We start from the raw sequence: 26151 nt of genomic DNA on the forward strand, positions 1-26151 counted from the left end.
TTGGAACAGGATGGAAACGAGTTCATGTAAGGTAAGCCTCTGGCTGCTTCTCTTATTTTCATTTGACTCATAACAAGTTAAACTGGGGTCTCTGTTTCTAAGTTGTTGCAGAAGATGATGCCAGATGATTTTCTCCAGTGGATTTATTTATGTCTCATAGTGAAGCTATTTCTGGGGATGGAAAAAAGAAAGTCCAGCTGATAATTAGTAATTCCCCTGCTGCATTAGTTCACATAGGTATTTTGTGAAAGTCTAGGGATGTGTATAGCACATTTAACAATATCAGATATCTTGTTAAGGCTAATAACACACAGAATGATTAAGAGAATAACAGTTATAGCTTGGTAAATACATGTAAATAGTCTACAATTCTTCTTCAAAATATGGGAATTTGGGTCAACAAAGGTAAACTTTATTTATCAAAAGCACAAATATGAAGATATCTGTCTACTGTCCCTTTGAAGGCAGAACAGTCCCAAACAGACATTGGTTCAATCCCCAAGGAAAGGGTTGGACTCTGAAAATGGCATGGAACAGTGCGTGGCTAGACATATGTGAGTGTTGTTATATATGGCTGGACATGTTGGGTCCTAAAAATGCTGGCAGGCAAGAAACATGGTTTCCATGTTTGGGGGGGGGGAGTGAATACCCCTTAACTGCTATAAAAAAAAAAAAACAGTACACTTGGAATACTTTTTCAGAATTAGAGAGAGTTATGCTTCTATACTCAGTCTAATATGTCCTTTAAATTTTTGTAAAGCTACTGGTGACACCTATGTTTGCATTATTAATGTTGATAAATGTCTTTTATTTGTCTTGTCAGATATAATCGTATGCTCAGGTTAGGAAAACACGCTTTATAATCCTGTTTTTCAACTAATCTTTCCCCAAATTCACTGAGACATGAAAACTACTAATCTTGTTTGACTATGAATATTTCCACTGAAATTAATCACACTTTAAACTACCAAATAGTCATTAAAAATTGAGCTTGGTGATTTTAACTATTTGCTTTTTTTAACTATAGTTTTTCTATATCTAGTTATTTCACTGCAGTTTGGCATTTTCAGATTGAAGCACAGTGACATAAAGACGTTTAGACGTCGCAACCTGCTCCCAGATGATGTTATAATTACAATTATTTTTTCCAGATGAATGGGCAAATCAGGTGAGTACTCAAGAGTCATTATTTGAGGTTAAAATCTGAAAAGTGGAGAAAAGGGTAATTCACAATTTGCAAATCAAACACTCATGATTCCAAAAAGCTAATGGTACATGAAAGGTTTTGTTGTAGAAAACAGCAGAAGACAAATTGCCCGTCTATCTGCCATCGCTCCTCATACAAGTGCAAGAAAAACTGCCCAAACTGCATGCACACGAAGCAGCATTAAATAAGGCAATTTACATTCAGTTATATCAGAAGTGGTGACATGTAGATGTGGTGATTTGATTGCCAATGTGCACCTCCAGAGGGCAGCGGCTGTCAAAATGCCTTCTGTGCCATTAGTCTTATTAAATCATACAGAAGGATCTAGACTTATCACATACGTGCATTTTGTTAAAAGATGTGTACTGACTGTACAAATAAATCAAAAAATAAACAAACCATGTTTGATCTGTTGAACAGACAATTTACATTGTATCATAACATCCTAATAAATAAAAAATAATAGCAAACCATGATTTTGCTGAGCTAGTTTTACTAATAACTGTTAGAAAGCATGACGCATCCCCTAGAGTATTTTGAAAACATTATAGTTCCAGAAGTATCCTACACTACTCCAAATTTTACCCCAACCTCTGATCTGGTTGTGTTTCTAAAATAAAAGATGAAGGAAACACCAGACACATGAAAGCAATATATATATATATAATATATATGAATATTGGTGTAAATACAGATGCTTACTTATTATGCATATTATTTTGCTGAAATTTCCAAACATTGATTGTAAATCAAAAAATACCAAAGGACACACCCCAAATACAGTATTACCGTAATACCTGGGTACACACAATATGCAGAGAATAACAATCACATGTTTTATTGCTGAAAAACAGATGAAATAAATTGAGTCTATTGGGTATTTGCAATTTTGGTCCCACACAGGGTGCTTTGTCAGGAATTTAAATATTTTACTGGACACTACCTTATGACCTAGTTGAATGAAAACCCTCACAGACACTCCTCGGTCTCCTGTTTTTCCTATTACTTGACACTACTACTTGACACTATTTAGCTTTTTATTTATCAGCTCTCCAAATTGCAATTTCAGCAATGTGGTTGCTAGGGTCCAAATTACTCTAACCATGCATTGATTTGAATGCAAAACTAGATTCTGACTAGGAGAGGGCCTAACTAGAAATATGAGTAATACAAATTGCCACAGCAATAAATCTGTAGCCTTAAGCTGGCCATAGATGCAAAGATCCGATCGTACGAATCATCGTACGATCGGACTTTCCCATCTCCCGACCCGCCACTAACCATTCAGATCAAAGTCTTACCAGTCAGATTAGTTAAAGAACAGATCAGCAATGTTCTGCCCCTGACAGCAATCGTACGATATCTATGTCCAACCAAAGCTAGTGACAGTCTCCCACTGAAAATCGTACAATCGGCAATACACGCAGAGATATTATCGGCAGCCGAATTTTCTAACCTGTCCGATCGACCAAACGACCGATCTCCGCCGGACGAAAAATGTCGGGACTCTCCACACACGGTTCGAAAATCGTACGAATCCTCGATTCGTACCATCAGATCTTTGCATCTATGGCCAGCTTAACAGAGCATTTGTTTTATTAGATGGGGTCAGGCAAATAATTCAAAAACTATAAAAAAAAAAAGAAAAAAATCACACCCAGTTGAAAAGTTGCCTAGAAATATTCATTCTATAACATACTAAAAGTTAACCTAAAGATTATTGACACTCGAATCGTACAACTTTTTCAAATTGTTGCCCGATAACCTCTACTTTTACGAACGAAAACTAGTGCAGATAACAATGGCAAGAAACATCTTCAGATAGTAAAAGGGACATCTGCCATTGACTTCTACATGACTTTGACAGGTTTTAGCTGGAGTATTTTTTGGGTTCGGAGTTTTAGCAGCTTCAGGGTAGAAAAACCCTAGAAAAAATTCAAGGTTATTTTTCCCTTTTAAAACTCGACCAGAAATCAAGGCTTAATAAATAGGCCCCATAATCTATGATTAGAACTTCAAGTTCTGAAATGGAACGAAAAAGTTAAAATTCATATAATCAGCTAATTGTCTGCAATAGAACACTGTAACATTTTCTGTGGAATCCCTGTGTAAACCTTGAGAGTACAACAAATTATGAGAATGTGCACAGACATGCCCAGTTTTTTTTACTCAGTTTAACAATTTAGCAAATCTGTTTGTTGCCATTGTATCTTGAAACCAATCTCCAGAGGATTTAAGTGTGGTATTACTCTGATAACACAATTTTCCATGTAAACAAGGGCCTAATGTGACCTAAAAACCACCTACATTTCTGTAGCCAAGCCCATATGCATGTATATAAAAGCACTTTTACTAGAGGATGTCCAGAGTTCTGCTACATAATACAAGCTATAATACTCGAATGGTCAACATTTGCCCTTACCCACCATCAAGGGTTGCTGCTATACCCCTCTAGCCCACCCCCGCTTCCCTCTTTTGTGTCAGAGCAGCTGGTAAAAAAAAAATTGGAAATTTGTCTCTTTTTCCCATCCCTGGTAAACTGTGCACATTGCCATCTGAGACATGGTTTAAAAGTAAAGCATTTGCGTACTTCATTTTACATAAAAATGAGTTGATGTAAACTCAGATATGTTCTCTGAGTGTTTTTGTAATTTACATAAATTTTCTGTTATAAGCAGTTTTAAACTGCGAATACTAGGCTTTCAGCTTAACAACTCTTTTTGAAGCTCAGAGTATCAACGACCCTAATGGTGCCCATAAAAAGGCAGATTTAAGGAGCCGATTCAGCCCCTTTTGGCTGCCTATCGGCCCATGTAGGGCCTACTCTACTATGATTAGGTTTGCCACCTGGCCGGTATTTTACCTGCCTGGCCAGTAAAAATGATGCTTGATCCCAATGTTATTAATAGGGAAAAAAGATAAATATATAGGAAGGCTGGTATTTTTTTTTCAGAAAAGGTGGCAGCAACTCTAACTACGATGGGCATACTCGGCCTGTATCTGAGTGAAAATCAGGCAGATATCTGTTGGGTTGGCTTAAAAATCCTACTGAGGCCAGCACCACATCGCTTATTGATGTGGTCCTCGTCCTGAAAGACTAACAAGCAAACCTTTCAGTGTATGGTCACCTTTACTTATGCTTGTTAGGATTGTTACATAGAGCAGCTATTATAGTCTGACCCTTTAGGTGCTGCCAAAGTCCTGCCAAGTCATGGAGTATAACCAGGGCTGAATTTGCTACTGAGATATTGATCAATTTATAACAGTTTAGAGAGTACGCAAAAAGCCTTGCTGAGCTTCTACTAAGAAACATGACAGGGGGGCATCAAAACAAATTCCATTTTTCATTCATAGTTAAATGGTTAAAGCAATTAAAAAAGAAACAATTTTAAAATAATGTGGCAAATTCATTAAAGGGCGAATTTTCACCAGCGACTGCTTCGCCACACTTCGCGCCACTTCGCCATGGACTTCTTTATTAACACAATTTATCAAACACATGTCCAATGAGCCATAATAAAAAGACAGAAGAAATCCTATAATGCCCTAGATATGAGCAGACTCATAAAGGAGAAGGAAATCCTTTTGGCGCAAAACCCCTGCCCCCCATAGGCCCCCCTCCCGGGCAAATACCCCTAACTTGTTAGTCACCCCTCCATGCAGGTCCTCTCTTGCCGAGTTCACGGGCACCATCTTCATCCGAGAGCTCTTCTTCCTGTACTGATTGGCGTTTGGCGGCACATGTGCAGTAGGAGGCATTTGCCGGTTGGATCTACTGCGCATGCGCCCAGATTTCATAAAGTTTCCGATTTCTTTTTTCAGAAACTTTGTGACTTTCGGCGCATGCGCAGTAGATCCAACCGGCAAATGCCTCCTACTGCGCATGCGCCACCAAATACAGGAAGAAGAGCAATCGGACGAAGATGGCGCCCATGAACTCGGCAAGAGAGGACATGCATGGAGGGGTGACTAACAAGTTAGGGGCATATGCCCGGGGGGGAGGGGTTTTGAGCTGAAAGGGTTTCCTTCTCCTTTAAACAAATGTGGCATGCCCCTCAAAGTATTTTCAAAAAATTGTTCACACATAAATCTTTAATAGTTCGGACTTTTGAAGGCGATCCCGCTTTAAAAAAAGAAAAGTCGCCAGTGCTTTTTACAACTTTAATGCATTTCCGGCATACAAGATATGATGTCACTGACAAAACATTGAGGAAGATGTAGCTTCGTTTTCACCTGGCCTGAGGTGTTGAAGTAAACTTTGGTAACAATTTGTCCTCTACACCTGTTAGTGAATTGCCGATGTCCCTGTGGATGAGATTTCTGGAGGATTTTCGCTAGTGTTGGCCACTTTGCCCTTTAGTGAATCTGCCCCAATATGTTTGTGAAGGCGAACTGCCCCTTTTAATTAACCAGTAAATGGATATGGAGCCCAAAGATGTCAGTGTGTTAACAGAACTTTTTAAGAGCCGCATGTATATTAAAGAGTACAAGATTAAATAATGTCTTACCCATGCAGACTGACCATCTTTAGTCCTGTACAAATAGTGATTCAATATTCTCAAGATCTTTTAAATAACCAGAAACGAGTCTGGGGGCCCATCAAAATCTCGGAAAACCTCCATAATGCTCTGTTATAAAGACTGCAACAATCTCATGCATAAGGCATGACATAACGAAAAAGATATTACCATCGTACTATATTTTCCTATTCCTACCCATATAAATGACTAATGCTTTTTAAAGCATATTCCGTAAATCCTCTGATTTACTAAATATCACAAATTGTTTTCAGACACAAATAAAATTTCAGACCCTTTTTAAGAAGGGAGTTACTTTTTTTAATACAACTTACCAGACATTGTGCAAATCTGTCATGGACATGTCAACAACTCCGTAATACGCCTTCTGGAGCACCCTGTTCCAAAATATTAGCGGTTCTCTTAATGTTAATGTATACAAGCAAACATAAGCAAAATAACAGGCACCAATACGAAAATTGTTGTCAATCTACACGTCTGTGCTTTCAGAAAACAACAGTTCCGGTTAAGCAAAATCCGTGGCAAATCTAATTGCTCAGTTACACAGTCTCAATAACTGGGCATGGTAAAGCAGGGTTATCTGGAGAATGATGGGGAAGATGATCTTGCAGCTTAGCTCACCATTAATGAGAAGTATGCCAACAGGAGGCTTGTCCTAGGAGTGCTGTTCCATAGAATTTCACCATAGAATTAAAGTTGTAGATTTCTGCAGATCAGCAATGTACCAGAAATATAGATCAATAGAACAAAAGTCATTAGACTTAACCTGAGCACTTTGTATTTGTGGAAATAAATACGTACAATAGAACCCCCACATTTTACGTATTTCGAGGAACCAAAAAATAATGGTGTAAAACCGGTAACATTTAAAACCGGAGAAAACATATTATGCATCATATATTGGTGGGACCACAAAAACACAATGTAAAATGAGGGAAAACCTAAAATCAGGGTATGTAAAATTGAGCTTTGACTTTTTGTGGGGCTACAAGTTTGCATACAAATATTTATAGGTAATACATTTGTGCTGAAACTAAATGCTGCAGCAAATATAGCGCTTACAATTATTTTGTGATAATAATTAATGGCTAAAAATACTGACCCGAGACCTGCTGTATAGTGATAATTGGTTAATGTATTTCTTTCTTCTGTTTGGAAGGTCAACTTCATATAAGCTAAGTAAACACAGATGCCCAGTGGTATTTTTTAGGCAATACAAATGTCAAGAGATTCTGCACTTAACATGCTAGTATTATTTAGTCAATACACCCTCCCCAACGACCCTAAATTCTCAGTGCCTGGGACACACATGCTCTGTTGGAAAATAGAGGGTGCTTTGTTGCAAAGAGCTTGTCATCTCTCGTGAAGCCAGTTTTATGTGAGAGAGAAAGTTAAAAGCATTCACTAATTCTGCTACTGGATGAGACAAATGGACAAATTCATTCTTCATATATTGTCTTTTATTTATTTTGGATAATTCTATTGAAACTGTAGAAGTGTATCTAGTATCTGCAATCAATGGTTGGATTCTGTCAATAGTCAGCTATCGGCCTGCACATGCATGTATTGAGATGGGGTATGGTGATGCATAAATGCAATCAGGTCTTTGATTTAATTTTCCAACTTGTAGTAAGTAGACTCTGCAAAAATAATTGCTGATTGGCAACCACTTCTGCAATTTAGCTTTGGTTTATAAATCAGCCTCATTAGCTTAATTACTAATCTGCGTGGTTTGCCTATATTGAATTCTCTTTTAGAAGGGTTCTGGGGACAGCACAGGCCTCTAATATCACCGCAAAGTTACATTTCAAATTACAGAAGGACCAACAGAGCCCTAATTGTATTATAAAAGGTTTTCTCACATAGGTGGCACCAAGATGTTCCCTTTTGAAGGCTCCATTTTTCCCCAGGCATGCACCACAAGTAGGGATCTCTAATTCTTTGGATCATTAAACAAACAATGGAGAAACCATGTGAGCTGTTGGACTACCAATTCAAACCAAAGTGACTACACTGGAAAATCTAGTTGCTCCACATGCACTCCTAACTTTAGAGGGACCTTCAACCCTAAAGGCTTCAGGATCGAAACAAATGAATCAGCCTTAATTCTTAAATAACAGCAAAACGTAGTAGTCTGATACAATATTTCCAGTTTTATACCACAACCTATCAAATGATGACTGCTGCAGTAAGATTTATTTTACCTTAGTAAGTAACTTGAGAAAGTGTAGACAAGAACAGTGGCATCAACCATATTCCTGTAGTTTTGCCATGTGAATCACACATGCCCAAAAATTACAACAGAACCTCCGGGCTTTATGTAATGTGTTGTGGCATAATTTTGTATACAATTATCCCAGATCAGAAGTCTATATTCAGACTTTATACAGCTGCATTAATAACTGTGTGAGCTTCAGAAGTAGGAATGTTAAACAAGGAACCAGAGGTTTGCATGTCAGTGTTCTTTATTACATCCAATTAAATTGTCTAGGGAAACAACTGTCTTTATTTACAACTGCATATTCATAAAGAGATGTCCTTGAATTACCCATTTCTGGAGTGGAAAACAATGAATCTGTATTTCCTGTTTCCTGGAAAGTATATCTCATATAAACATGAGTGGTCCACTGGATACATCTAGGCTTAACTGTTAACAATTGTTTTGACACAAAACTGACCGCTGCATATTTTCTGGCTGTTGCAGCTGAATAGATGTGATGCAGAAGCTCTGGAGGAGGAAAGGGATGCCAAATAAATAGTGCTTGTACAGCGAAGACCATACTGAGATAAGGAGGAGTTAAATTCCTGTCTCATGAGTATAGCAACGAAGGAGGGAGACACAAAAGCCGAGTTTATTTATACATCTAGGGAAAATAGTCATGACTTCTAAGAATAAAATTAAATCATCTTTCTATTGTTGCAATATTAGCCATAGCACACTGGCATTGTGTGACAGTCTTACTTTCTGGACAAGAAAAAAAACATTGTGTCGCCTTTAATATATTCTTCGCAAAGAGTTTCTTAAAGGAGAACTAAAGCTTAAAGGTGGCCATACACAGGCAGATTAAAGCTTCCGATATCGGTCCTTTAGACCAATTCGGCAGTTTATCTGGGTCTTCCCAATCGATATGTGGCAACGATATTGATCAGGAAGGTTAATTTTTCAGGCAATTGACCCGTCGGAGCCCATTGCTCCTCGCCATTTTCTGCTTGATAATTTGTGACGACCATGAAGCTTAGCTTCTCAACAGCCGCTCAGAGCCCACTGAGCATGTGAGTGTTGGAGACACTTTAAAAGCTGAAACTTTAGGCTGGTGCAAAAAGTTAAGTATATAAAATATGGTATATTTAGACATTTTTACGGTTTAGTTCTCCTTTAAGCCTTTCTTAGTGAAGACAGGTAGAGCAATAGGAAGAAGGCATTCCCTAAGTGCACAAAGGGCAGCAGATAAGATACAACCAGCAGGCACAACTGGTTGGTAGTATTATACTTCTCATAGGTAATCATGTTTTGTTACCCTATATTAAATATAGAGGTGAGCAACATACAATGGATAGCACACTCAGAAAAAGAGCCAGGTGAACTGTCCCAGAATAGCATGAATAGTTCTACACAGGTAAACTTGTATGTTGGCATATTGTTGTTGGAAACATGAGTGGGATATGCTTCAGACTTATATATGCATAGATTTTGATGATGAGATGTCACAGGTGTTCAGATAATGATAAAAAATGGCAAAATGTTAGCTTGGAAAACCTAATCTTTTAACAAAGCATTTTTCTAACAATGGAATATATTAACTGTTTTCTGGGCTTTTAACACCCCTATAATACAACTACTAAAGAGAAACCTGAACTGCTACATAAAAGAGGGAAAATAAGAGTGGCTGGAAGAAGCAATAAATCTGTTCTGTGTTGTTTATCCCTGTGGGAGTAAAGGAGTAGCACATACTGTACATGTAACTGGAAGTCCCTGCTCTGCTGGATAACCACCAAACAGCAGCCGTCTCAACACAAATTTATATTCACTTTATCTTTATTCCCTTTGGATCATTTACAACTATTCTGACACTGAGAAATTATTTTCTAACAAATATTATGATCTCTATCTGCCTTTTGCGGTTTGTGGGTTTTTGTTTTTTTTTAAAGAAAATTATTTTTTTTTAAGCACATTGATTTTACCATAATGCTGCAACTGAAAGCAAAGATACTGATGCTGGTTCATTTGGAAGACCCTTAGGTGCATTCTTTTAAAGCAGACATCTCATTAGCTAATTTAATAATGAACAAATCTCTGTAAAGATTGGTACAAGATGCATAAAACCGAACTGGCACCACTGCACCATGAAGTGTTTTTTTGCATCCAAGTTGCATAAGTACTAATGTGTGTTCAGCACCATTGGCTCCTCAGCAGCAATTCTGCTGCAGAGATCGGGCCCAAGAAGAGATGATTTGCATTAACTTTTTTTTTAAGATACAAAGATGAAATGTGTGAGAGAAAGATGAGCTAGCACCTACCCTATATAACTGTCAGAGACACATTTAGCATGATCTATTACAACCCTCTCATTTGATGCCTGATTTGGTCCCAAGCATCCAAATAAAAGCAGAGAAGCTTGACAAAGGGCCCTCTATAGGCCTGAAACGTTGCCACCCCTTCATGAGCAAATAAACATCCATCACCGGTTCAACTTTATCAGCAGTGCCATTGGGGTTTTAGTTTTTTCAAGCATTCAAGAAGAAGCAGAGAGTAAGCTAAACACCACAATGTATACAAATAATGATTGCCAGCAGTAGAGTTGCTGCACCAACCTTAGCCACCAGGGAATTCCTAAGTGAAGCACAAGATGGCGAGCAAACGAAGTAAAATATATATTAAACATTGAGCTAAATAATTTCAAAACATATTACAATTACTTTTTACTATAAAATAGTACATTTATTTTTAGAAGATGAATCAATAATCTCTAAGATCAAGATGCTAAACTTCTGAACACATCAAAAAACAAATTCTTTCAAAGAATTATTTAATAAAAAGCTGAAAAGTGGTGAGTATAGCCACATTTATTTTCCTTTTTTCAGAAGGGGTTTATATGAATCATATACTGCAAATCCTGCAGTTGTGCTTTTCAGGTAAAGGAGCCCTTTGCTGTAGTTTTCATGTGTCCCTTATTCTGATTACAGCAGCTCTCTAAGAAAAATGAAAGTAAGTAATAATTATGTTTTTTTATATTCTTATAATCCCTTATTTAATACCAACACATAATTTCTCTAAGTAATTTGTGTCTTGGATCCTATTACTTTAGACCTAGGCCAGATTAAAGATTTACAGAGTTACATTAAATTCTTATAGTGTACTTGCAGTGTTCTTAAAATGTAGTAGTCCTACTGAGGATGGTAGAGCACTTGCCTTCAGCCAATTTGCCCTAGAGCTGACAATTATGATGGGCATATTCAACTGACCAAATAAAAGGAACTACGTTTGCCCAGGAGCTTAACCTATAGCAACCAATAAGAGTTCTGCTTTTAAACAGGGGACCAGTATATGCTTCCTGCTGCTATAAGTGCAAGGCACTGGTATAGATGTATGAATCTGTATGGTGTTTAAAGAGCATGATATCATGCATTTCTGTGGCAAACGCTGTAAAAGCCTTTCGTCTATACGCAGCCTTACACAGTCTTCAGCTTCTCCTAAACACTGCTTCCTGAAACAGACCCAAGATATTTTAAACAAATTAGTGATAAATCATCTTATGTATTTAACGCTGAAAGAACATTTGTTTGATGGCATTTGGAATTTTTCAGGTCTGAAGACTCTGCTATGTTCAAAGGGCTGCCATCTCCAGTTTAATCTATGGGAGTGTATGATAGATACAGCCTAAGGAAATGTGATCTAAGCAAAGGCTTAGCCCCATAAATAAATATTAGAACATCTCCCCTCTATAATTGAGAATAGTGTATAGTGGATTTTGCTTGAAAAAAAAAGAATACTTCTCATTTGCACTACAATTTTGTCTTAGAATGAGAAAAACTTTGTTTTATTGAAGCTTTCACATATTTTTGCCGCTTCATTTGTTGGGCAAAAGTATGCTGTTGGAGGACTACATTTCCCAATATACCTCATTAGTTCTCCTAGGAGCTTTAAAAATGTAATAGACGGAGGGCCAAAGGGTTGCCTATCTAAACATACCACACACATCCCTTTGGAATTTTCTTGTGCATTAAGAAATAAAAAGGAAGGAATAGAGCCATTTGCAATACAGGCTAACGCAAGATTTTTATGTTGGCATTATTTTGTATATTTATGCCGATGGTTAAGTGGCCATAGACGCAAAGATCCTATCGTATGAATCGAGGATTCGTATGATTTTCGGACCGTGTGTGGAGAGTCCCGACATTTTCGTCCATCGGAGTTTGGTTGATCTACAGCAGGGATCCCCAACCTTTTCAACTCGTGAGCAACATTCAGGAGTAAAAGGAGTTGGAGAGCAACACAAGCATGAAAATCTTTCTTGGGTGCCAAATAGGAGCTGTGATTGGCCATTTAGTAGCCCCTATCAGGATTGTCTACCTATATTGAGGCTCTGTTTGGCAGTACACCTGGTTTTTATACAACCAATTCAAAAATAATCACCTGCTTTGAGGCCACCGGGAGCAACATCTAAGGGGTTGGAGAGCAACATGTTGCTCATGAGCTACTGGTTGGGGATCACTGATCTACAGGTTTGATTTTGTCCCGACTGATCCTGCCGGAGCCCATTGCGTTCTCATCGTAATCTGATCTTTCGGCCATAGGGCCGAACGTTCAGATTACCCCCGATATAGCAATGCCCGTTAGTGGCCTATCGGGGAAAGATCGGCTCATTTGGCAGATCTTTTCGTCTATGGCCACCTTTAACTCTCAGGATCCACATTGCATTTAGAAGTGGTGCCATCCCCTTTGTTTTAGATGAGAATGCTCATTGTCCACAGAACAAAAAAGACCAAACAAAGGAATCTGCAAAGCAATTGTTTTTTTTGTTTTTTTTTCATTTTTACATACGGTTTACACATAAACCCATAACCCAGACCTTTATGAGATCAAGTCAAAAAGTCACAACCTTTAATTCACTGGTGTATCTGACAGACGATTTGATTCGCTGCCAGTCTGGAGTAAAACTTAAATCTCCATTAAGTCTCAGTCGAGCTTAGTTTTCAGTAAGACGCTGCGGATAATCGTGAAGTAGGAAGCATACTTGGCAGCATGTACTTTTGGCAGCAATTTCATTTTTTTCCAGCTGACCCTCTGACTGTAAAGGCCTGATAATACATTATTGTAAAACAGAATGCAGCCAACTGCAATCTTTAGTCCCCTTGGAGTCACATCATTATTTTCACAAGTAAATGACTATTAAGGAATTACAGCAAAACAAGGTTTCCTCGATAATGTGTCGGTTTCGAAGCTGGCCTCAGCTACCAGAGCGCATAGACCCATTTCAACACCTGCCCATAAGTTTGGACGTTAAGTCAGTGTAGCAAAGCAACAGCTGGAATACTGGGTATATGATATTTTATTTTCAAAGAAAATATAATTACTATGAAGTTTGCTTCTGAATTTTCAACATAAATACAACTGAATTGCTTGTTTTTAAAGTGGTCATATACAGTCCTCCATTAGCTGCCTCTATATGAGACCAAAACAGCCGATATTCTGGCCTTGACAAAAGAATGTGAACTGAAACATTAGGGATTTTCCCCATGTCTGTTTGGCAGTATGGAATTCCTTTTTGATATCAATAATATCTACTAGATCACAGTCCAGTGAGTATCCACACTCCAAGGCATACTGTTGTGGCTTGTATAGCCGGGGTGCACGGTTAGGATATATATAACGTAATGTTCAAGAGAACCAGCACTCCCATATATAAAATATTCTCATTTATTTCTGTTGCATCAATGTCCAACGTTTCGGTCCTTGCTAGGACCTTTCTCAAGGAGCAAGGACCGAAACGTTGGACATTGATGCAACAGAAATAAATGAGAATATTTTATATATGGGAGTGCTGGTTCTCTTGAACATTACGTTATCTATCTATCTATCTATCTATCTATCTATATAGATAGATAGGGTTTTCAATGTGAAGATCCAATATACCTCCCTTTGGTCTATCATCTTCTGCAAGTCTCCTCCTCTCACTCCTAATTTAACTGATTCAATACCTTGAAATTTTATTGAGCTGAAATCACCGTTATGATTTAGCATAAAGAGAGCCCTGGAGACAAGCACAGCATAGGTGGAAGGGCGGCATGACCAGGCCAGAATACTTAGCAGGGATTGGATAGGCAGCATAGGCTGGGTAAAGGAGGGGGGGTTACTGTGGGCAGAGGTGGTTGGCGCCAAAGTTTTCCAGTCAGTGGCCATCTTACAGACGAGAAACTGGTTGGAGTGAAAATGGAGCAGAGTATTGAGGCAATGCTAGCGCAGCTACGATCGCAGGCGGCTTTGAGAGGAGCGGGATGGCTGCAGCAGTTGATGCCTGAGGCATCTGTGGAGATAGAAGGGCCAGAAAGCAGAGGAGCAGCGCCGACTGAAGCGAAGAGGGCACGGCGGTCCAGGCCTCCTGTTAGGCTCAGCCCATCGCCGACACGCAGAGGCACCAGACGGACGGTGAGCAGCAGCCCGCAACCAGCACAGCAGCGGTGCCGGACGGAGACAACGGACACGGCGAGAGGTGAGCGGTCAGGGAGTACCGCCGCAGGGACAAGCAGAGAAGGTGGCAGCGGTGCTGAAGGGGGTATGGCCGTTCAGGGCGGCGCAGTTCAAAGGCCCGACAAGCCGCGCGCCGGGGGGAAGAGATACCCCGCGGGGAGGCAGGACCATACACAGGTGACAGGTGCCGGCAGGGGGTCGCGAGGAAGGACCCGCCAGGCGATAGTGAGGCAGCCAGAGGAAGCAGTATGGTCCCCGCCACCAACAGAACAGGGGGAGCGTCGACGGAGCCCACAGCGCAGTGGCGCTGACACAGCGCGGCAAGCGCCGCAGGCTGCAGTGGACAAACAAGCTTTGAGGGGGCACAGACAAGCAGGAGAGAGGGAGCAGCAAAGAGATGACAGGCAGTCAGGCCTGAGGAGCGGCAGGGAAAGGTCCTTGTCAGGCACGGGAGCCACACAGTTTCCAGGTGAGGAGATGAGAGACAATGACGTGCAGCCTAGCACTTCCACAGCCAGCATGACTGAGAGAGAAGAGGATCAGCACAGCACAGCTAACACAGGTAGCACTAGCCACACAACACAAATGATTACCTCACAGAATACACAAATGCAAAGGGGGCAGTCGAGAAGGGAGATAGAAATCCCAGATGGGGGACATGGGGTTTTTGCTGGACAAGAAGGGAATTCCCAGGTGTCAGCGGGTTCCATGGAGACAATTTTAAGTGGTTTGCGCACATTGCTGATGCAGATGGGGGGTGCTCCGGAAAAAGATAGACAAGCGGGAACATCAAGTGTGAGCAGACAAGCAGTGGTAAACATAGATGAGGGTTCAAAAGGGTCTGGGGGAACCACAACAACCAATACGGAAAAAGCTATAGAGAATACAAGTAGTAAACCCACACCAATATCGGATGCTGCGAAGGGGCATACCTATGTGTGTTATGAAGGGCCGCTAGGGGCGCATCTTAAGCAGGAGGTGAGAGAAAGAATTTGGAAACGAGAATATGTTGATATTTTCACGTTACTACCTCTGGAGAGGTTTAATGTAGAGAAGTGGGAAAAAGGGAAGGAGTACAGAAAGGAAGAAGATGAGGACAGAAGGCGTTTCCGGTTGATCCCCAGAACATTTGGGAACTGGTTACAGGCATTCGCAATTTTGGCCAGTGTGACAGGCGAGAAACATCCAGGGCAATGTTCGGGGTTATTTTGTTATTTGGATGGCATCTGGGAGGCACACAGGGTGTACGGAGGCATGGCATGGCTAAGATACGACGAACATTTTAGGCAAAAGATGGCAGTCAGAGAGGATTTGCAGTGGCATCATAGAGACATTGGGCTGTGGATGAGACTCATGAATAACAAAGGTTATCAAGGTTATTCGGTTGCGACTAATGCACAGCCCTTTCAAGGGGGCTCCAGCGGGGGGACAGCCAGCTCGTCGGGAGCCCACAAAAAAGGAGTTTGCTGGCTGTTCAATGATAGCTACTGCAAGTGGGGTAACACATGTCGATTTAAGCATGAGTGCTCATCATGTGCAGGATCACACCCCTTTTCTAGATGCTTTAAAAGAAACAAGGCAGGGTCACCTAGAGCAAAAGATAGTTATACAAAAAGGGGAGACACCAGTGAAATTAAGGGAGATGCTTCCTTTTCTAAATGAGTACCCGGATAGGGAAAAGGCAAAACTACTGATTGGAGGTTTTAAAGATGGTTTCCGTATTCCAGGGAGGGAGGTGATAATGGCAGGCAGTCTTAAAAACCTAAAATCAGTAAATGAAAACGTACAGTTGGTGAAGGAAAAGTTGGAGAAGGAGGTTAAATTGGGTCGCATGGCTGGGCCGTTTAAGGAAACACCATTGCATAACATAAAGGTGTCGCCTCTGGGTTTGATTCCAAAAAAGGAGCAAGGAAAATACAGATTGATTCACCACCTGTCCTATCCAAAAGGGGGCTCAGTAAATGATGACATTGATAAAGAGCTAACGAGAGTATCATATACATCATTTGATGAAGCCATACGGCTGGTCAGAGAGGCAGGCAGGGGCGCCTTCATGGCCAAGACAGACATAGAAGCAGCTTTTAGGCTTTTGCCAGTGCACCCAGACTCTCTGTACCTGCTGGGCTGCCATTTTGAAGGTGAATTTTATATTGATCGATGTCTGCCAATGGGGTGTTCGATCTCATGCGCGCTGTTTGAGGCGTTCAGCACATTTCTGGAGTGGGCGGTGAAGCGTAGGGCTGGCCTGAATTCTATAATTCATTATCTGGATGACTTTCTGTGTGTGGGCCCCGCCAATTCCACGGTATGTGCTGTTTTGCTGCAAACGATACAAGACGTGGCGATCCAATTTGGCATCCCGCTAGCGCCAGAAAAAACTGAGGGCCCAACAACTTGTATAAAGTTTCTAGGTATTGAAATTGATACAAAGGAGGGCGTGTGCAGGCTACCAAGCGATAAGATTCAAGGGTTAAGAGCAGACATTCACAACGCATTAGCAGCAAAAAAGGTCACATTAAGGCAATTGCAGTCACTGATGGGTAAGCTAAATTTCGCTTGCAGGGTAATGCCGATGGGCAGGGTGTTCGCAAGACAGTTGGCAATGGCCACTGCAGGAGTGAAATTACCACATCACTTTATTCGCTTGAACAAAAGGCATAAGGCGGACCTAAGGGTCTGGGAGCAGTTTTTAGAGAACTATAATTGCAAGTCCTATTGGGTAGGGGAGACAGAATCTAATATAGATCTGCACTTATTCACGGATGCAGCAGGGGCTCTGGGGTTTGGAGCATACTTGGAAGGCAGCTGGTGTGCAGAACAATGGCCGGAGGATTGGGTAAAAAGGGGCCTTACGGGTAATCTTACACTGTTGGAGCTATTCCCCATACGGGTGGCCATCGAGATTTGGGCGGAACGTTTTGCCAACAAATCGGTCTTGTTTCACACAGACAATATGTCAGTGGTGATGGCTTTAAACAACCTCACTTCATCATCACTACCAGTCATAGCGGTGCTAAGGTCATTGGTGTTAAGCTGTTTACGTTTGAACACTGTGTTTCGGGCAAAACATTTGCCTGGAGTTGTCAATGACATTGCTGACGCTCTATCTCGCTTCCAGTGGGACAGGTTCAGGCAGCTGGCACCAGGAGCGGACATGGACGGAATTCGCTGCCCAGCATATCTCTGGAAAATCGTTTGCGAGGTATGCTAAAATGGCTGGAAAAATCAGTAGCACCAGCAACATGGTTAAGTTACAAAAGACTTTGGGAAGAATGGTTTAGTTGGGAAAGGGAGAATGGGGGAGCACAGAATGACACTGATAGGCTGAATATTTTACTAGGGCATTTAACCCAGTATTTTGAAGAGGCAATATCGATCAGTCAGCTAAATAAGAAGATGGCGGCATTGGCATTTTTATTTAAATTAATGGGGTGGAGAGACGTGACAAAAGAATTTCTGGTGAAACAAATGTTGAAAGGTTTTAAAAAAGGGAAACAGGCGATAGACAAGAGACGACCTGTCACATTACAGATTCTGAAGGAATTAATGGGTGTATTACCGAGGATGCTGCGTTCCCAATACGAAGTGGCGTTATTTAGATTGGCTTTTTCATGGGCATTCTTTGGCGCTTTTCGTATTTCGGAACTAGTGAGCAAAAATAGGAGAGGATCAGGCGGAATACAATGGGAAGACATTCAACTAACAGAAGAGAGCCTTCATATAATAGTCAGACATTCAAAAACAGATCAAAAAGGGGCAGGTTTAGAAATAGTTCTACATGGAGTCGAAGGTTGTGATACTTGCCCAATTACAAATTTCAAGACATTTCGGGCAATTAGGCCAATGGCTCAGGGTCCTTGCTTGATACATGAGGATGGAGCATGCTTGTCAATCTTCCAATTTATTGCCATATTCAAAAAAGCGATAAAAGTGTTAGGTTTGACTTTTTCAGAGTATGGCAGCCACTCTTTTCGTATAGGAGCGGCGACTGAGGCAGCAAGGTGGGGCCTAGGGGAAGATTCAATTAGAAGAATCGGGCGATGGGAGTCATCTAGGTTCAAATCATATGTAAGACCTCTTAGGAGGGAAGATGGTCAAAATCAATAAGAGAACAAGGCCACACTGAGAATCAAAAAGTTAGACTGTGCTTATGTTTTACAGGTTCAGGACCGTGTGTGGCTTGGATCGTGGGCCACTCCTACATACGGCGGGCTGAGATGAGGGCCAGGGTCCGGGAAGCCAGTGGGCAGTTAGGATTCCCGAGAAATCAGTTACAGTTAACATGGTTGGGGGTGTCAGGTTTGAAATGGGAAAGTATAGTACCCATGCTAGTAGAGAATGCGAAGATACAAGGGCCGCCGAATGTTGTGATCCTGCATGCGGGGGGCAATGATCTAGGAAAATACCCAATGAGACAGTTGATAAAAGATATACGGAGGGATTGCTTAAGATTATGGTCCCTCTTCCAAAATTTGTTGATCATATGGTCTGATATAATCCCAAGAAAGGTTTGGAAAGGGGTTAGGTCAGAGATGGCCATTAATAAAGCAAGGATCAAGGTCAACAAAGCGGTAGGAAAATTTGTACAGAGCAATGGAGGGGCAGTAATCCGCCATATAGAGCTAGAAAGTCAAGAGGCATATTTCGCAGAAGATGGGGTGCACTTGAATGACATAGGTCATGATTTTTTCAACATGGGCATTCAAGAAAGTTTGGAGTTTGCTCTCAAAGTATGGGGTCATATGTGTGTTTGAAGGAGTCCAAACACACATATTATGGCGGGTCATTGTCAGTCTGCTAGGGTGAGATTCATGGTATGGGACGATATAAAAAAGGTATGGTTAACCCCTGAGGTGGGTAACCATGGTAACAACTCAAAAGAGTTAACAATCTTGGAAGGGGATAAGTTAGCTACTTGGAAAAGTACATCAGATTGGTGATAACTGGACGGTGGTCTGCAGGTCTGCTGAGCTAGGAATTGCGGCTAGCCGACAAGGCATGGAGGAACGGCAGACTGACAGGGGGGCCCAGGGTTTGCAGTTAATGATATATACTGTTATGTGATGTTATGTTATGGAAATGGTTTTTGTTAAAGTCATGTAATGGATACTATGTTTTAATTGACAGATATTTGTTATGTATGCAAAATGTTGGGATGTAATTAAATAAAAGCTGTGGCCAATACCATTCCAAAATATGGATAGTGTCACGCGTGGTTAATGGGGGGGAAAGCAAAGTTAGGCTGTGCCTGGGTCAAGAGAGCCCTGGAGACAAGCACAGCATAGGTGGAAGGGCGGCATGACCAGGCCAGAATACTTAGCAGGGATTGGATAGGCAGCATAGGCCGGGTAAAGGAGGGGGGGTTACTGTGGGCAGAGGTGGTTGGCGCCAAAGTTTTCCAGTCAGTGGCCATCTTACAGACGAGAAACTGGTTCCCACCCACCCTCCCTAAATAAGGAAGTAATAGAAGAAAGGGATTGAGGCTATATCAAGTCACAGCTGTAATGGCGGGTCATTGTCAGTCTGCTAGGGTGAGATTCATGGTATGGGACGATATAAAAAAGGTATGGTTAACCCCTGAGGTGGGTAACCATGGTAACAACTCAAAAGAGTTAACAATCTTGGAAGGGGATAAGTTAGCTACTTGGAAAAGTACATCAGATTGGTGATAACTGGACGGTGGTCTGCAGGTCTGCTGAGCTAGGAATTGCGGCTAGCCGACAAGGCATGGAGGAACGGCAGACTGACAGGGGGGCCCAGGGTTTGCAGTTAATGATATATACTGTTATGTGATGTTATGTTATGGAAATGGTTTTTGTTAAAGTCATGTAATGGATACTATGTTTTAATTGACAGATATTTGTTATGTATGCAAAATGTTGGGATGTAATTAAATAAAAGCTGTGGCCAATACCATTCCAAAATATGGATAGTGTCACGCGTGGTTAATGGGGGGGAAAGCAAAGTTAGGCTGTGCCTGGGTCATGTGTTTACTTATGGCTGAGACTCTCCTGTGGTTATAGCTGGTATGATCTAAGTTATTTAGATTAATGGGTATCAGGTGTTCTCGCACCCGTTCCTTGAACGGTCTACAGGTGCGACCCACATATTGTTTGCCACACTCACATGTGGCTAAATAAATGACACATTTGGAGTCACAATTAATATAACTACGTATAGGAAATTTTTTTTTAGTTATACTACTCTGAAAACTGTCCTTTATCATTACAGACTGTCCTTTATCATTACAGACCTTACATCTATTTTTACCACATTGTAACATCCATTTTTATTTAACCATTATTGCTTTCTTTTCTAGTTTTTTTTACTGTGGATTACGATCATTGTATAACTTTTGTGTAATATTCCCATAAAAACATAGTGAAATTATAGCCTGATAGCAAACCTAAAGTGTAATATGTTAATTTTAAAGGGTATATTGTTTTAATTGTATTTACTATATAAGGCAGAGAGCTAGGACTAGACTCCACCTCTGATGAAGTGCCAAAGAGAGGCACGAAACGCGTCAGGTGACTAGACACGTCATGGTTTAGCTAAACAGCTCTAGGAGCATGCCTGTTTGTGTTTTTAAAGATGCTTGGAAATAAAGATGTTTTTTTATTCTAACACTACCCGTGGTTATTACGGCTCCTGTCTACCTACTATTTTGGACGTTGTCAGTGTGCCAGGAGCGGAGTCCGGCTGACAGAGGGCCACCACGAGGGTAGATGCGGACCAGTCACATGTGAGTAATCTATATGCGTATATTTGCCTAAATATGCTGGCACCTTAGGGCAAAAAATCAGACTATTACATGAGCCAACAGTAACAGTCTATATATTACTTGAGATGGGAAAAAGATGGCACATCCACCAACCAACAGCCCAGCACCTACATGACTGCAGCTAGGGGTGTAGCTTGCTTCCCACCAGCATGTGACAAATTATCTTTCAGCTAGAGTTGCAGGATGTGGTTTTTACCCAATCCCTAAATTTATAGATTCAAGGCATGCCTAATTATGGGCTAACTATGGAAGAGAAACAAATAGGCAGTGTGGGAGAAACCCTAATTTTTCAAAAATTCTGACGGAGCCCAACACCATCACCATGGTTCTGTATTGTGGGCAGGTGGGAAGCTGTTCTCATGGGAAACATCAAGCTTCTGCTTGCTTGGAGGTCTTATTTTGGGAATGATATTACTGGATCTGGTTTCCTCCTGGGTGGTGATGCTTTTTTAGCCCTTTTAAGCCTGCATGCACCAATATTTTGTGGTTTAGAACATGGCAGCAACAAGATGCCCTGGATTTTGTATTTATATAGAATATGACAGATGCAAATAAATCAGCACAAATTTAAAATCCATATGGCATTTTACAGAATCTGACAACGGCAATGTGCTTTAATCAACCAGCCAAAATACAATTGTTGTTGCATGCAGTGCTTTGTGTTAAAGCCACCATTCAGCAATGTTTAAATTTTTTTAACCATTTGAAGCTCATGCCACATTTGTTTTAGGATGGGCTCATGTCTAGGACAATGGAGGATCCCTTTTGTCTTTATTTTGCTTCCTTGGACATTCTTAATAATAATTGGCCACTTCAAGCAATTTTCACCAATCACAATTTCGCCAGCGTTTGTCTGCCGAAACGTAACCTCGCATTTTGATAAATAAGTGCATGTGCTGCGAATTAATGCCTGACGAAGTTGCGAGAACTGTGGCGGAGTGTTCCAAGGCGAAAATTTGCCCTTAATTAAATTTACCCCCTTAACTCTTAAATACAGCACTATAAATAAGATTATACTAGCATTACTTGCATTTCAATACAATAGTGTACTATATTTAGAGCTTCATTTAAATGAATCCACTCACTGCTGCATGTTCTTTAAAGGAACAGTAACACCAAAAAAAATTAAAATGTGCTAAAAGAAGTAAAATATATTATTATACTGTTGCCCTGCACTGGGAAAAGTTTCGTGTTTACTTCAAAAAGGCTACTATAGTTTATATAAACAAAGCTGCTGCAAACACAAAACTCTTACCGGTACAGGGCAATAATACATAATATTTGAATTACTTTGATGTACCTATTCATTTAACTGCTCTACAACTTTTATTTTCCTATGTGAATTAGCCGAGCCAAGAAGCCAAAGCTTCTTGTTCTTTTCTGGCACAAATAATACAAGCCACACAACAGAACTGCAAAACACTGAGCTCAGCACCTCCTTCTGGAAAGTGTAATACCTCAACTGCAAGTATGTTCCTGTCACAGAGACTACGCTTGCATGGAAGACTGCAAAGTTGCTTCTGTATTGTAACTATAGACAAAACATGGCAATTCTAAAAATACTAGCAAAGCAACAAGTTCAGGTTTATTCACTTTTTTTACTCCTGTCAGACTGAATTTAATTCAACTGAAACTTTTCATACTAATTACGACCCCATTTCCTGCAAGGCAGACCACCAATTTAAACCATCACAGGATTCAAAGACCCCTTTCATTGCATGATTTTGGAATAACTACAAACAGAAGAGTATTAACAATGTGGCAGTGTGGCAGAAACACCTGTAGTAGTGCCATTCACTTGTATTCACAGGAGAAATGTGTGTACATACTGAAGACTATCAGCTGTTTGACTGAAAGATTTAGTATGACCATACACTGGCTGATATTGCCAGCCCACACAACCACTCCTGGACCATGTTGGTTGTGGAGTTTATTGGGCCATGTAAAAATGATGGCCTCTTGATATCTCATACAGGCTCTGTAAGAGAATCGATTGAGTTACATAGAGAATACTGTTGGAGATGTACCATATTTGCGGCATGGCTTGGGCTGGAATGGCAGCTAATATGATCTGATCCATGCTCTAAAGGTGGCCATAGTCACACAGATCGAGGATTCGTACAATTTTCGGATCGTGTGTGGCGTGTGCCGACATCTTTCGCCCGGCGGAGATCGGTCGTTTGGTCGATCGGTCAGGTTTGATTTTGACCCGACCGATCCCGCCGGAGCTCATGGCACATCGTAATCTGATCTTTCGGCCATACGGCCGAACAATCAGATTACCCCCGATATAGCCATGCCTGTTAATGGCATATCTGGAAAGATCCGCTCGTTTAGCAACATCGCCAAACGAGCGGATCTTTGCATCTATGGCCACCTTAAGAGCCTGATCCATCTGGGTGTCTAAATTGCATCAACCTCATACACAGAATACTACTAATTCCTCTTGATAAATAGACTCAAATTCTTTCAATCATACAAGGATTGTTTATTAAATTAAAACATGTGAAGAAAAGAAGAAGGAAAGAACCTTGTTTTAATAGTTTGATATTTTTAATTTGCCACCCCTGCTTGATGACAATTGACAGTGGTATTTGTATGAAATCTCAAAAGACCCGTTTATCACCTCCACTTGTTGGTTTATCACTTCTCAATAACTATATGAATTATCTTTAATACTCGATTAATAAAATTAATTAAAACACCTTCACATCTGTGTCAATCAATTAATGGCTATAATGAATTAAAGTGAATAATTATAAAGTGCAAGTATTTTTCTTATTAAAAATGAATTGATTTAAATAAAAAAAAAAAATTCCTAGTCCATGGGAGCACCACAAAGTGGGAGAAAGGCAGAAACTGGAAGGCTGCAGTCCCAAATTTTAAATCTTTCCTATCTTAGATGGAAGAGGCTAAAATATCCTATAAAACCGCATACCCCCCAGCCATCCCTCCGGCGATTAACATTCTTGCCTGTGGGAAGGCATTTTCGGGAGATTAGTCGACTAACAGAGGAATTTAATTAAAGTCGCAAAGTGCAAAACAATTCGCGCCGATAAAACTAAAAATCCACATCTCGCAATGTAATATTGTTCCTTAAACGGTGATTGCATTGTGCATTGTAATTGTGCACTCTTAAGAAGTGCTTGAAGGTGTCGTAATCTTTTGGAGCAAACTTAACGATTTTTTCAGTAAGAAGTTTTATTACATTGACTGCGCATTGTCGCAAACTATAAAATTCGCAAACGGCCGTCCACTGTTAGAAGTGGTTACTAAACAGTTTCCATGCTCGCAAAAGCTACATTAAACTTGCGCAAAGGCATAACTTTTCGCATTGCGAATAGTTTTTCAGTTAGCGACTTATATTACATTCCCCCTAAATCTCCAATCCACATACTATTAAAGGGAAAGGCATTTTTGAGAGATTTGCTGCATGCAGGAAATCTGCTCTACCCCCCAAACTAAAATCTCCCCTAATCCTAAAGGTTACGTTACAATGGGAGATTAGTATCTGCTACTTGTATTTAGCTTCAGTACATGTCAGTGCTCTCTGGTCAAGTAGTCTATTATAACTTACAGGAAACATTTACATATATTTCAAGCCAATTAAAAGAAACAGCTACTAAGTACATTTATGGCACACCATATCTGGGAAATATATAACTAGAAAGCTCCAAATAATAGAGTCCATTTTAGGCATATAATAAAGTAGTAACATGTATTTAATGGTAACTAGCTGCATAAATCCATATTGGTGGCAAAACATCCTGTTGGGTTTATTTAATCTTTCAGTGTTGGTATGTTGATACAAAATTTATCTGGAAAACCCCAGGTCGCAAGCATAACAGATAATAAATCCCATGTAATGTACAAAGCCCCCCCCCCCAACAAAATGCATTTTGTATAATTTCTGAATTTCACTAAAATATATAGCAGTTCCTCAAGCATCAGACAGAATTGTGTGAAAAGGGGGATTGAATGCATTCCCTTCTCCAGAGTACTGGCAGCAAACTGTCCATAATATAAGGGTGTGATTTCTAGGTAGCCATAACCAACAAAAATTTTGGATTATGAGATTACTATACTTCAAGGTTTAAAAATATTTCATCCAACACCATTGCAGGACATGGTTACATTTGTATGGTTTGGACAAATATTTGGCCCCTGGGTGGATAGGGTGTAATCCAAATGTATCCATAAACCAGTTCTAACCCTTATGTTATTGCACAGCTGCTCACATACACACACACACTTTAACTGGCACACTATAAAACACATGCTAACTATACATACAGGGCTTCAGTACTAGCCTAAACTAAACCTGCAATGCAGTATATTTTTCTTGCACTTGTTCATACTCAGCCCACTGTTCAACCCATGTGCAACTGCTCCTGATATTCCCTCTATTCCAATTGCTTCATTCTGAAATTTGGTTTACGTCATCCTTCTCTGCACAGCAGTACTATTTATACTCTCTGCTTGATCACTCGTTATTGTACCTGTGCCTTTTTTTCAAACTCTACCTTTCTATGATTTACTTAGTTCTGATATTAATGATTACAAAAGCATCTGCATCTAAATCCTTTCAAATTAATACCTAACAGCAGTAATTGTACACATTGGGACTCATGAAGCTAGTGGGTATCTCTATATGTTCGGACTAACCTTACTTACAGAAGTATAGTGTGCAAAGTGCAACTTCAGATGCAAATATATATATATATATATATATATATATATATATATATATATATAGCAGTGTTTTTCAGCATTATTGCAACAGCAGTTATTGTACACATTGGGACTCATGAAGCTAGTGGTTTCCTCTATATGTTCTGACTAACCTATATATATATATATATATATATATATATATATATATATATATATATATATATATATAAAACAATGTCTTTGGACAGCACCCCAGTGT

General features: G+C 40.3%; 1 protein-coding gene and 1 long non-coding RNA gene across 2 annotated transcripts in view; both read right to left on the minus strand.

Moving 5' to 3' along the window:
* The window catches only part of klf13.L (Kruppel-like factor 13 L homeolog), a 52292-nt gene that overhangs the window by 18366 nt on the left and 7775 nt on the right, over positions 1-26151 (minus strand). The window lies entirely within an intron of this gene.
* Positions 2768-8989, minus strand: LOC121401547. Its single transcript, XR_005966340.1, has 3 exons — positions 6367-8989; positions 6060-6122; positions 2768-2784 (listed from the first exon to the last, which is right to left on the minus strand). It is a non-coding gene; the product is annotated as an uncharacterized LOC121401547 (long non-coding RNA).

The sequence above is a fragment of the Xenopus laevis genome, chromosome 3L (genome assembly GCF_017654675.1).
Source record: "Xenopus laevis strain J_2021 chromosome 3L, Xenopus_laevis_v10.1, whole genome shotgun sequence".
NCBI classification, from domain to species: domain Eukaryota; kingdom Metazoa; phylum Chordata; class Amphibia; order Anura; family Pipidae; genus Xenopus; species Xenopus laevis.